Below are 10,784 nucleotides of genomic sequence, written 5' to 3' on the forward strand. Positions count from 1 at the left end.
TAGGTTTATTGATAGTTGAGTAGTAGGTGTGAATGTGTAGGGTAAAAGGCCTAATAGGTTGATTATTAATAGTATGATTATGAGTGATGATAAGATTAGGGCTCATTTGTGGCCTTTTTTTGTTTAATGGGGTTATCAGTTGTTTTGTAATTAGGTGGAAGAATCAGAGTTGAAGCGTTGAAAGACGATTTGTAACTCATCGGTTGCCAGGGGAGGGAAGCAAGAGAGTTGGGAACAATAGAGAGATCAGAATAAGGGGGATTCCTAGAAGTGTTGGGCTTATAAATTGGTCGAAGAAGCTTAGGTTCATGGTCAGTCTCAAGGGTAAGTTTTTATAGTGGATAATGTTTTTGTTGGATGGCGAGTTGGTTGGAGTAAATAATAAAAGTTTAGGTTGAAGGATGAGGGAAAAAGTGAGTCATGAAGTAAGTATAATAAAGAGTCAGGGCGCTGGGTTTAGCTGAGGCATGTCATTAAGGAGGATGGGTAGTCCTCTTTCTCTAGCTTAAAAGGCTAGTGCTGGTTCATAGCTTCTTAATGATTAGGATGTTAGAAGTGAAGATCAGTTTTCGAAGTCTGTTAGAGGAGCTGATTCCACTACAATGGGTATGAAGCTGTGATTGGCTCCACAGATTTCTGAGCATTGGCCGTAGAAGATTCCAGGGCGGGTTGTGATGAAGGAAGTTTGATTTAGTCGTCCTGAATTGCATCGGTTTTTACACCAAGGCTGGGCACGGCTCATGAGTGGAGGGACATCATCAGCTGTGACGATAACTCGGATTGGGGATTCTATTGGGATAACAATGCGGTTATCAACTTCTAGGAGGCGGAAGTGACCAAGTGGTAGGTCTGTGGTTGGTAACATGTAAGAGTCAAAGGATAAATCTTTGAAGTCTGTGTATTCATAGGATCAATATCATTGATGACCAATGGCTTTAAGGGTAAGGTCGGGTTCGTCGATTTCGTCTATTATGTAGAGGATTTGAAGGGATGGGAGGGCTAGTATAATTAGGACGATGGCAGGTAGAATTGTTCAGACAAGTTCTACTTCTTGTGCGTCGACGGTGTTAGAGGATAGTTTTTCTATGAGTATAAGAGCTAGGAGGTATAGAACTAGGCTACAGATGGCTAGAGCAACTATTAGGGCATGATCATGAAATTCGATGAGTTCTTCTATAATAGGGGATGAAGCGTCTTGAAAACAAGTTGAGAGTGGTTGGCCATAATGTGGAAGGTGGGATGTACTGGGTTTTCACCTGTGATTTAGTCTTGACAAGACTATGTAATTATTTTACTAACAACCCATAAGAAAGAAGCATGAGTGGTTAGATGCGGTGGCTTGAAACCAGCTTATGAGGGTTCGATTCCTTCCTTTCTTGTACTTGAACAAAAGCTGGTTCTTCGAAGGTGTGGTAAGGGGGAGGGCAGCCGTGAATTCATTCGATGTTTGTGGAAGTAAGTTCTGGTTGTAATACTTTTCGTTTGGATGCGAAGGCTTCTCAGATAATAAATATTCAGTATAATTACGGCTATCATGGAGATAAGGGAGCCAATGGAGGATAGGGAATTCCATAAGGTATAAGCATCTGGATAGTCTGAGTATCGACGTGGTATACCAGCTAAACCTAGGAAATGTTGTGGGAAGAATGTTAGGTTAACCCCAAAGAATATTACCCCGAAGTGGGCTTTAGCTCACGTAGGATGGAGGGTGTAACCAGTAAATAGTGGGAATCAATGTGTGAAGCCAGCTAAGATGGCGAATACTGCTCCCATAGACAGTACGTAGTGGAAGTGTGCAACTACGTAGTAGGTATCGTGTAAGGCAATATCTAGGGAGTGAGTTAGCAAGAACGATACCTGTTAGTCCACCAATGGTGAAGAGGAAAATGAAGCCTAGGGCTCATAGTATGGGTGGGTCTCATTTAATTGTCCCACCATGTAGGGTGGCTAGTCAACTGAAAACTTTAATGCCAGTAGGAATTGCAATAATTATGGTAGCAGATGTAAAGTATGCTCGGGTATCTACGTCCATTCCAACTGTGAATATGTGGTGGGCTCATACGATGAAGCCTAGGAAACCAATAGATAATATGGCTCAGACTATGCCTATGTAGCCGAAGGGTTCTTTTTTACCAGCGTAGTAGGCTACGACGTGGGAGATAATTCCGAATCCTGGCAGAATAAGGATGTAGACTTCTGGGTGTCCAAAAAATCAAAATAAGTGTTGATATAAAATTGGGTCTCCACCTCCTGCGGGGTCGAAGAATGTAGTGTTTAGGTTTCGATCTGTTAGAAGTATTGTAATGCCAGCAGCTAGAACTGGTAGGGAGAGGAGAAGTAGTACTGCGGTGATTAGGACGGATCAAACAAATAGGGGGGGTTTGGTATTGTGAAAGAGCAGGTGGTTTTATGTTAATTGCTGTAGTAATAAAGTTGATTGCTCCGAGGATAGAGGAGACACCTGCTAGGTGAAGGGAGAAAATGGCGAGGTCTACTGATGCACCAGCGTGGGCTAGGTTTCCAGCTAGGGGTGGGTATACTGTTCATCCTGTCCCCGGCCCCAGCTTCAACTGTGGAAGATGCTAAAAGTAGTAAGAAGGATGGGGGAAGAAGTCAGAAGCTTATATTATTTATTCGTGGGAATGCCATGTCGGGGGCGCCAATTATTAATGGGACTAGTCAGTTACCAAACCCTCCAATTATAATAGGTATTACTATAAAGAAAATTATAACAAATGCATGTGCGGTGACGATTACATTATAGATTTGGTCATCGCCTAAAAGGGTTCCTGGTTGTCCTAGTTCTGCTCGAATGAGGAGACTTAGGGCTGTACCAATTATACCAGCTCATGCACCGAAAATAAGGTAAAGTGTGCCGATTGTCTTTGTGATTGGTAGAGAATAGTCAACGGTTGATAAAAGTCATAGGTAAGATGGCTGAGTGTTGAAGCGTAGGCTGTAGTCCTTTTTTACAGAGGTTTGATTCCTCTTCTTATCGATTCTGTAGTGAAGTTCATGTTGAGTTGCAAGCTCATTGATGTGTATCAAATATACACCAGGATCTAGTAGGCAGAAGCCTGTTGGATAGGGCATTTAGCTGTTAACTAAAGTTTTATGGGATCGAGGCCCATCTGTCTAGAAAGAGATTCTAGCTTAATTAAAGCGCTTGAGTTGCATTCAGGAAATACAGGTTAATATCCTGTGAATTTTAGCAGAAACTAAGGAGAGCTGGTCCTTGTTTAAGGCTTTGAAGGCCTTCGGTTTAAGTAACCTAAGTTTCTAGGAAATAGTAAGTACTATGGGGGATAATGGTAGGAGTATGATTGACAGAGAAGTAAAGATTGTAGTTAAGGGATTAGTTGGTTTGTTAGTCTGTCATTGTTTTATGTAGTTGGTGAAGTTTGGGGGTAGTGTGATAGTTGCACAGTAGGCTAGACGTAGGTAGAAGAAAAGTCCGAGTAAAGAGAGTAGAGAAATGGCTGTGGCTGTTGCAGTTAGTTCTTGCTTAGTGAGTTCTTGAATAATTAATCATTTGGGTAGAAATCCTGTTAGGGGAGGGAGGCCTGCGAGGGAGAGGAGAGTGAGCATGAAAATTGTAGTTAATGGGGGAATTTTGGTTCATGTGGTTATTACAGTGGATAATTTTAGGGTATTGGTTGTGTTGAGAATAAGGAAGATAGCGGAAGTTGTTATGGTATAGAGATAAAAGGTAATTAAAGTTAGATTGGGGTCATAGTTGAGAATAATAGTTATTCATCCAAGGTGGGCGATGGATGAAAAGGCTAAGACTTTGCGAGTTTGAGTTTGATTTAACCCTATTCAGCCTCCTAGGGCTGCGGAGGCGATAGCTATTGAAGTTAGGAGGGTTGAGTTAAGTGATGGGGATGTTAAGTAGAATAGGGTAATTGGTGGAAATTTTATAATTGTAGCTAGTAGGAGGCATGTTGTTATGGTTGAGCCTTGAAGGACTTCTGGAAATCAGAAATGGAATGGGACTAAGCCTAGTTTGATTGAAATTGCAACTGTTGATAGTATGCATGATATAGGGTGGGTTAGTTGGGTGATGTCTCATTGACCAGAAAATCATGCGTTGATCATGCTAGCAAATAGGAGTAGTGTGGATGCGGTTGCTTGGGTCAGAAAGTATTTAGTAGAAGCTTCAATGGCTCGTGGATGGTGGGTTTTAGAGATTAAGGGAAGGATAGCTAAAGTGTTAATCTCTAAGCCAATTCATGCTGTTATTCAGTGGTTGCTTGAAATTGTGATGGAGGTTCCCAAGAGTAAGCTTGCTGTAGAGATTAATTTAGCTTGAGGATTCATTAGTAAGGGAAGGAGTTAAACCATCATTTTCGGGGTATGGGGCCCGATAGCTTAATTAGCTGACCTTACTAGAAAATAATATAGAGGGAGTATAGAGGATTTTGATTCCTTTAGTGTAGGTTCGATTCCTACTTTTCTAAGTTTAGGAAATGAGAGGGTTGGTATACCTCTATGTTTACTTTATCATAGTAACCCTTTTGGATTCAGGCACATTTCCTTGGTTATCTTAGGTAGGGAGGTAGGCCTGCATATGAGATAGGGAGGCTAGTATGTCATAGGCATAAGGCTAGTGTTAGGGGTAGGAAGTTTTTTCAGAGTAAATGTATGAGTTGATCATAGCGGAATCGAGGGTAAGAGGCGCGGATTCATAAGAAGCCTGCGGACAGGAGGAGGGTTTTTGTAGCTAGAGTTAGAGGAAGAATTCTTGAGGGAGATTGAGTGAGCTGGGGTTCAGGAATAGAATGGTTGTGAGTGCATTTATTAGTATAATATTAGCATATTCAGCTAGGAAGAATAAGGCAAATGGACCTGCAGCATATTCTACATTAAACCCTGAGACTAGTTCAGATTCTCCTTCTGTTAGGTCAAATGGGGCGCGGTTTGTTTCAGCAAGTGAGGAAATATATCATATTATTGCTAGAGGTCAGGAGGAGAAAATGAGGTAAAGAGGTTCTTGTGTAATAGCAAGGGTGTTAAGGGTATAATTACCACTTAGAATTATTACAGATAGGAGAATAATGGCTAGGGTAACCTCATAGGAAATGGTTTGTGCGACTGCTCGGAGGGCGCCAATCAGAGCATATTTTGAATTAGAGGCCCACCCTGATCATAGAATTGAGTAAACTGCTAAGCTGGAGAGGGCCAGGAGGAAAAGTATACCTAGGTTTAGGTCAGTGAGGGGAAATGGTAGGGGGAGAGGCAGTCAGATTGTAATTGCTAAGAGAAGGGGCTAGGATAGGGGGTAGCTATAAATAGGTAAGGGGATGAAGTTGATGGACGGATTGGTTCTTTAATGAACAGTTTTACTCCATCTGCTATAGGTTGTAATAGGCCAAATGGTCCTACAATGTTAGGTCCTTTTCGGGCTTGTATATAACTTAGAAACTTTGCGTTCAACCAGGGTTAGGAATGCTACGGCGATGAGGATGGATAAAGCATAGGATAGTGATATAATGAGGTAAATCAGGACTAAGTGAGTTGCCATATGTTTTATGTGGAGCTAGGGAGAGGATTTGAACCTCTGGGTAAAGGGCTTAAGCCTTCTGCATTTGCCAAGCTCTGCCACGCTAGCGGTCCTTTTCTAGGAAGGGGTTATGGTAGGGCTCTTGGTAATTTAGTTGGGTTCATTACTGGGTGCGAAGGCGTGCCTGTAGCATAGGCCTTACTTCTTCGGTCCTTTCGTACTAGAAGGAGTTATTACATAGATAGAAACCGACCTGGATTGCTCCGGTCTGAACTCAGATCACGTAGGACTGTTAATCGTTGAACAAACGAACCCTTGGTAGCGGTTGCACCACTAGGATGTCCTGATCCAACATCGAGGTCGTAAACCTCCTTGTCGATGTGGGCTCTTGAAGGAGATTGCGCTGTTATCCCTGGGGTAGCTAGGTTCATTAATCAATAATATTGGGTCTGGCTACTATTAGCACGTTGATGAGTTGTTCTTGGTCAAGATGGGTTATCCGGTTTTTGGAGGTTAAGTTTATCTCCAAGGTCGCCCCAACCAAAAAATGCGTACCAGTAAAATCCGAGGGAGTGGGTCCTGTGGAGGAAAATTGTTGGTGGGGATGGTAGCAGGTTTTAAAGTTCCACAGGGTCTTCTTGTCTTATGAAGTTATTCCTGCTTTTGCACAGGAAGATCAATTTCACTGATTATCCGTAGGAGACAGTTAAGACCTCGTTAAGCCATTCATACAAGTCCCGATTTATGGGACAATTGATTGCGCTACCTTTGCACGGTTAGGGATACCGCGGCCGTTGAACTTATTGTCACTGGGGCAGGCTTCACCTTTAATACTTGACTTAGCTAAAGGCTATGTTTTTGGTAAACAGTCGGGCCTTGGTTTTGCCTAGTTCCTTTTACAGATTTAAATCGTCGTTGAGAGGCACTCCGTAGGTGGGTTAACAAGGTTTTAGATATAGGATCTTGTTAGGGTTAGAAAATATCCTGTAGTTTGTTAATAATGTTATAATGTAAGTTTGTGCCGTAGAGGGGGGGGGTCCCTAGTTACTTATTTTAGCATTAATTCTCTTATTTTTCATAAGTTAGCTAGTTAAGGAAGAGGGAGTCATAGGAAGATTAGGATTTTTAGGTACAGAGCTTTGACGCACTCTTTAATGGTGGCTGCTTGAAGGCCCACAGTTGAGGAACAATTTAATTTATCCGCTGGAAGAGAGTGTGCTCTTTTTTAAAGGAGCTGTACCTCCTTTAAATAACCCTTAATTCATTTCATGTGGGTTGAATATAGTCCTGGGGGGGTGAATTAAGAGAGAACTAAGGTTCGTTTCATAGGCAACCAGCTATCACCCAGCTCGATTGGCTTTTCACCACTACTAACGAGTCATCCCACTCTTTTGCAACAGAGACGGGTTTGCTCAGTAAATAGCTGCTCGTAAGTAGCTCGCTTGGGTTTCGGGGCGGCAAGCTTAAATTGGCATTTTGCTTGGGAAGTTCTTGCTAAATCATGATGCAAAAGGTACAAGGATTGGTCTTTGCTATTTAGCGCTTGGCTTGTCATTGTTATTTCATTTTTCCCTTACGGTACATGGTCTCTATCGCGTCTTGAGTTCACCTTTCTATCGCCTATACTAGGTTAAGTGAGAGAATGCTTTGATTTAGTGGGTGGCATGGTTTAGTTCATATGTAATTTGGTAGCAGAGCTAGAGTTAGGCTTCAAGACGATCTGGTGAGGAGCAGATATCTTTCAGGTGTAAGCTGAATGCTTTTTTTATAGCTACGTCTTGGTAAACTAAGTGCACCTTCCGGTACACTTACCTTGTTACGACTTGCCTCATCTTTAGCTTGAGAGCCTATTATGAATAAGATTGGTTGTAGCTTGTGAGGAGGGTGACGGGCGGTATGTACGTGCTTCAGAGCCAACTTAAAGGGGGCATTATTATCCTGCTTTACTGCTAAATCCGCCTTTTGGGAGTGGTTTCACGCTCCCTGTCGTGGAAGGGGTTTTCTATGCTAGAAAATGTAGCCCATTTCTACCACCCCATGAGCTATACCTTGACCTGTCTTATTAGCGGGTGGGGTTGCTATTGTGCTCACTGTTGAACCCTCAGTTTAGGGGGTGAGCTGACGACGGCGGTATATAGGCTGATTTGGCTAGGGATGGTTGGGTGTATCGTGGGTTATCGATTATAGAACAGGCTCCTCTAGGTGGGTTTGGAGCACCGCCAAGTCCTTAGAGTTTTAAGCGTTTGTGCTCGTAGTTCTCAGGCGGATGCTTAAGTGGTGAAAGCATCGGGATTTAGGGCCAGGCATAGTGGGGTATCTAATCCAGTTTGTGTCCTGGCTTTCGTGGGGTTTTGTTGATCATGGGACTAAGATCGTTTTTATGGGAGTATTAAATGCATCTTATGCTTATAACAGCTTGGTTGCATGTCAGTCTTAGTTGAAGTGATAGTGAAAAGCCACTCTTTACGCCGTTATAAAGTTAATTTGGGTTTCTTGTGTGACCGCGGTGGCTGGCACAAGATTTACCAACCCTGATAAGTTGCTTTAACTAAGTCAAGTTTACACTTATTGCTTAATATTAATTACTGCTGAGTACCCTTGGGGGTGTGGCGATGCAAGGCGTTTTGGGCTGCAATTGGGGAAGTGTGCCTGATGCCTGCTCCTACTGTCTTTTTACGGTATTGAGGGCATTTCACTGGGGCGCGGATACTTGCATGTATATATTTGGCAAGAACTAACTGTAAGGTTAGGACTAAGTCTTTTTTGTCCTTGGTATGTGTAATAGCCGTCTTAACATCTTCAGTGTTATGCTTTATTGTAAGCTACAAGAACTAGGATTGTTTTTGGGTCAAGTGGTTATTATTAGGGTTTATGTTTAGTTATGGAGGTAGTTGATGTTGATTTAGGATTGGTTCGGTTAGTGGGTTTTAGGTGGTTGGGGAAATAGTTTGGTGGATAACAAAAATGTGTTGGTTGAGCAATTGGAAGTGTAGAAGGAGGTTTGATTGTTGGATTGAATAAGTAGGTTTAGTTAAGATTATGTGTTCTTGTAGTTGAAATTACAACGGTGGTTTTTCAGGCCAAAGGTCTTGGGTAGAAGCCAAGCAGGAATTGTTATGACGTATTTTATACTTTTTTTAAGTGTTAGTTTTATTTTGGGGGGGTTGGCAGTGGCTTCTAATCCTTCTCCTTATTATGCAGTGGTTGGGTTGGTGTTAGCGTCTGTTGTAGGGTGTGGATGGTTAATGAGTTTGGGGGTGTCTTTTGTGTCATTGGTGTTATTTTTAGTATATTTGGGTGGGATGTTAGTGGTTTTTGTGTATTCGGTTTCATTAGCAGCGGATCCGTATCCTGAAGCTTGAGGGGACTGGCGGGTTGTGGGGTATGGGGTTGGGTTAGTTTTAGCGCTGGGGGGAGGGGTGTTTGTTATGGGGTTATCAGGGTTACGGTGATTGGGGTTGGATACGGTGGATAGTGGGGGTGTTTTGCCAGTTCGGCTAGATTTTGAGGGTGCGGCTATGTTTTATTCTTGGGGGGTGGGGCAATTTTTAGTTGCAGGTTGGGGCTTGTTGTTGACGTTGTTTGTTGTGCTAGAGCTTGTGCGAGGATTATCTCGGGGGGGCAATTCGGGCGGTTTAAGGGGGCAAATTCAGAAAATAGTTTAATGAAAATACCAGCTTTGGGAGTTGGTGATAAGGGTTTGATTCCTTTTTTTCTGAGGGGTAAGGGGATAAGATTTGGGGTTAATTATTAGAGGAGTGTAGGAAAAAAGTGTTAATTGGGGTGGTGGGGTTGGAAGGGGAAAGAAAATAGTTAAGGTTGCCAATTAGGCGGGGAAATGGGTAGAAGGTAGTGGGGTGAGTTTAGTGTAAACGAATGAATAAACAAACAAATGATGAAAGGAAAAAATGGGGTGAGTTTAAGTGTAAACGAATGAATAAACAAACAAATGATGAAAGGAAAAAATGGGGTGAGTTTAAGTGTAAACGAATGAATAAACAAACAAATGATGAAAGGAAAAAATGGGGTGAGTTTAAGTGTAAACGAATGAATAAACAAACAAATGATGAAAGGAAAAAATGGGGTGAGTTTAAGTGTAAACGAATGAATAAACAAACAAATGATGAAAGGAAAAAATGGGGTGAGTTTAAGTGTAAACGAATGAATAAACAAACAAATGATGAAAGGAAAAAATGGGGTGTAACAAGTTGGATAAAAAATTTTTACAAATTGATGATGCAAATTTTATTGATTGGGAAATTAGGGAAATGGAATGTTTGTAAAATAAAAAATTTTTGTTAAAAAATTTTTTAACGAAAATTAGTGATGAATAAGGGAAAAGTCCCTAGATCATTGCAAAAATGACAAAATTTTTTGTGATTTTTTGTGATTTTTTGTGAAATTTTCAAGAAAAAATATGTCTGGCGTGCATTAATTAAACTGCAACTTGATGAGAGACGTAATTGAGAAACCAAGCCAACAGCACCTGACGGTGAATCAGTGCAACAGTATGAGACCGAGAAGCATCCTGCCTACCATATCATTAATTTACCCGCGAAAGTGAGAAAACCGCTCGCCGACCACAAGGGGTACATGTCAACCATATATGGGAGCCCCCTGGCGGAGCACTCTGAAGGGCTTATTGAGATCTACCCCAAAAAAAAAACCAAAAGTATAGAAAAGGGAAAATGCCGCGATCACGAGGTCCAAATTGGCCAAGCATCCCCAACCATTAGTAACGGAGCGCAAGTTTAGGAAAATTAAGCAAGTTATGGCCCTGACCGAGGAACCAGAGGCGACAAAGAGCAATTTATGAGAGCGGGTGTAGGGTGGTAGATGAAAGAACGCACCTGAAGCTGGGCATGATAAACATTACTAACGCCGGGTTGCTGGTTTCTCGTGAGAGGTACGATTAATAAATAACCCAGCGCCTCTTGGTCAGTACATAGAGCAAGGTTAAGTGGTGAGAGGTCCTTGAACGGTGGATTCTGGGTCTTTGGAGGTTCCTCGTGTTGTGAAGGTTTTTATGCGAAAGTTAGCGGTGTTAGGTTTTAGTCCGATTAGCGGGATTGTTCCTAGAACATGACATGTTATGAGGTTGTATGGGAATGTGCCTAGATCTTGTCTATGGCCGGTTTTGGATGGTATGGGAGAAGATGTGAAGATTTGGTTGGTTTTACAATAATGGTATGCCTGAGTTTCCTGCATGGATTTTATGTCTAATGTGGTGGAGAATGCGATGCAAAGTAATACATACCATAGCGTAGTGGGGGGAGGGGGG

General features: G+C 42.1%; 1 pseudogene; it reads right to left on the bottom strand.

Moving 5' to 3' along the window:
• Nucleotides 1-3,279: 3,279 nt before the first annotated feature.
• LOC135408309 (NADH-ubiquinone oxidoreductase chain 2-like) lies at nucleotides 3,280-4,358 on the bottom strand (annotated as a pseudogene).
• Nucleotides 4,359-10,784: the final 6,426 nt, after the last annotated feature.

The sequence above is a fragment of the Pseudopipra pipra genome, unplaced genomic scaffold (genome assembly GCF_036250125.1).
Source record: "Pseudopipra pipra isolate bDixPip1 unplaced genomic scaffold, bDixPip1.hap1 HAP1_SCAFFOLD_309, whole genome shotgun sequence".
NCBI classification, from domain to species: Eukaryota; Metazoa; Chordata; class Aves; order Passeriformes; family Pipridae; genus Pseudopipra; species Pseudopipra pipra.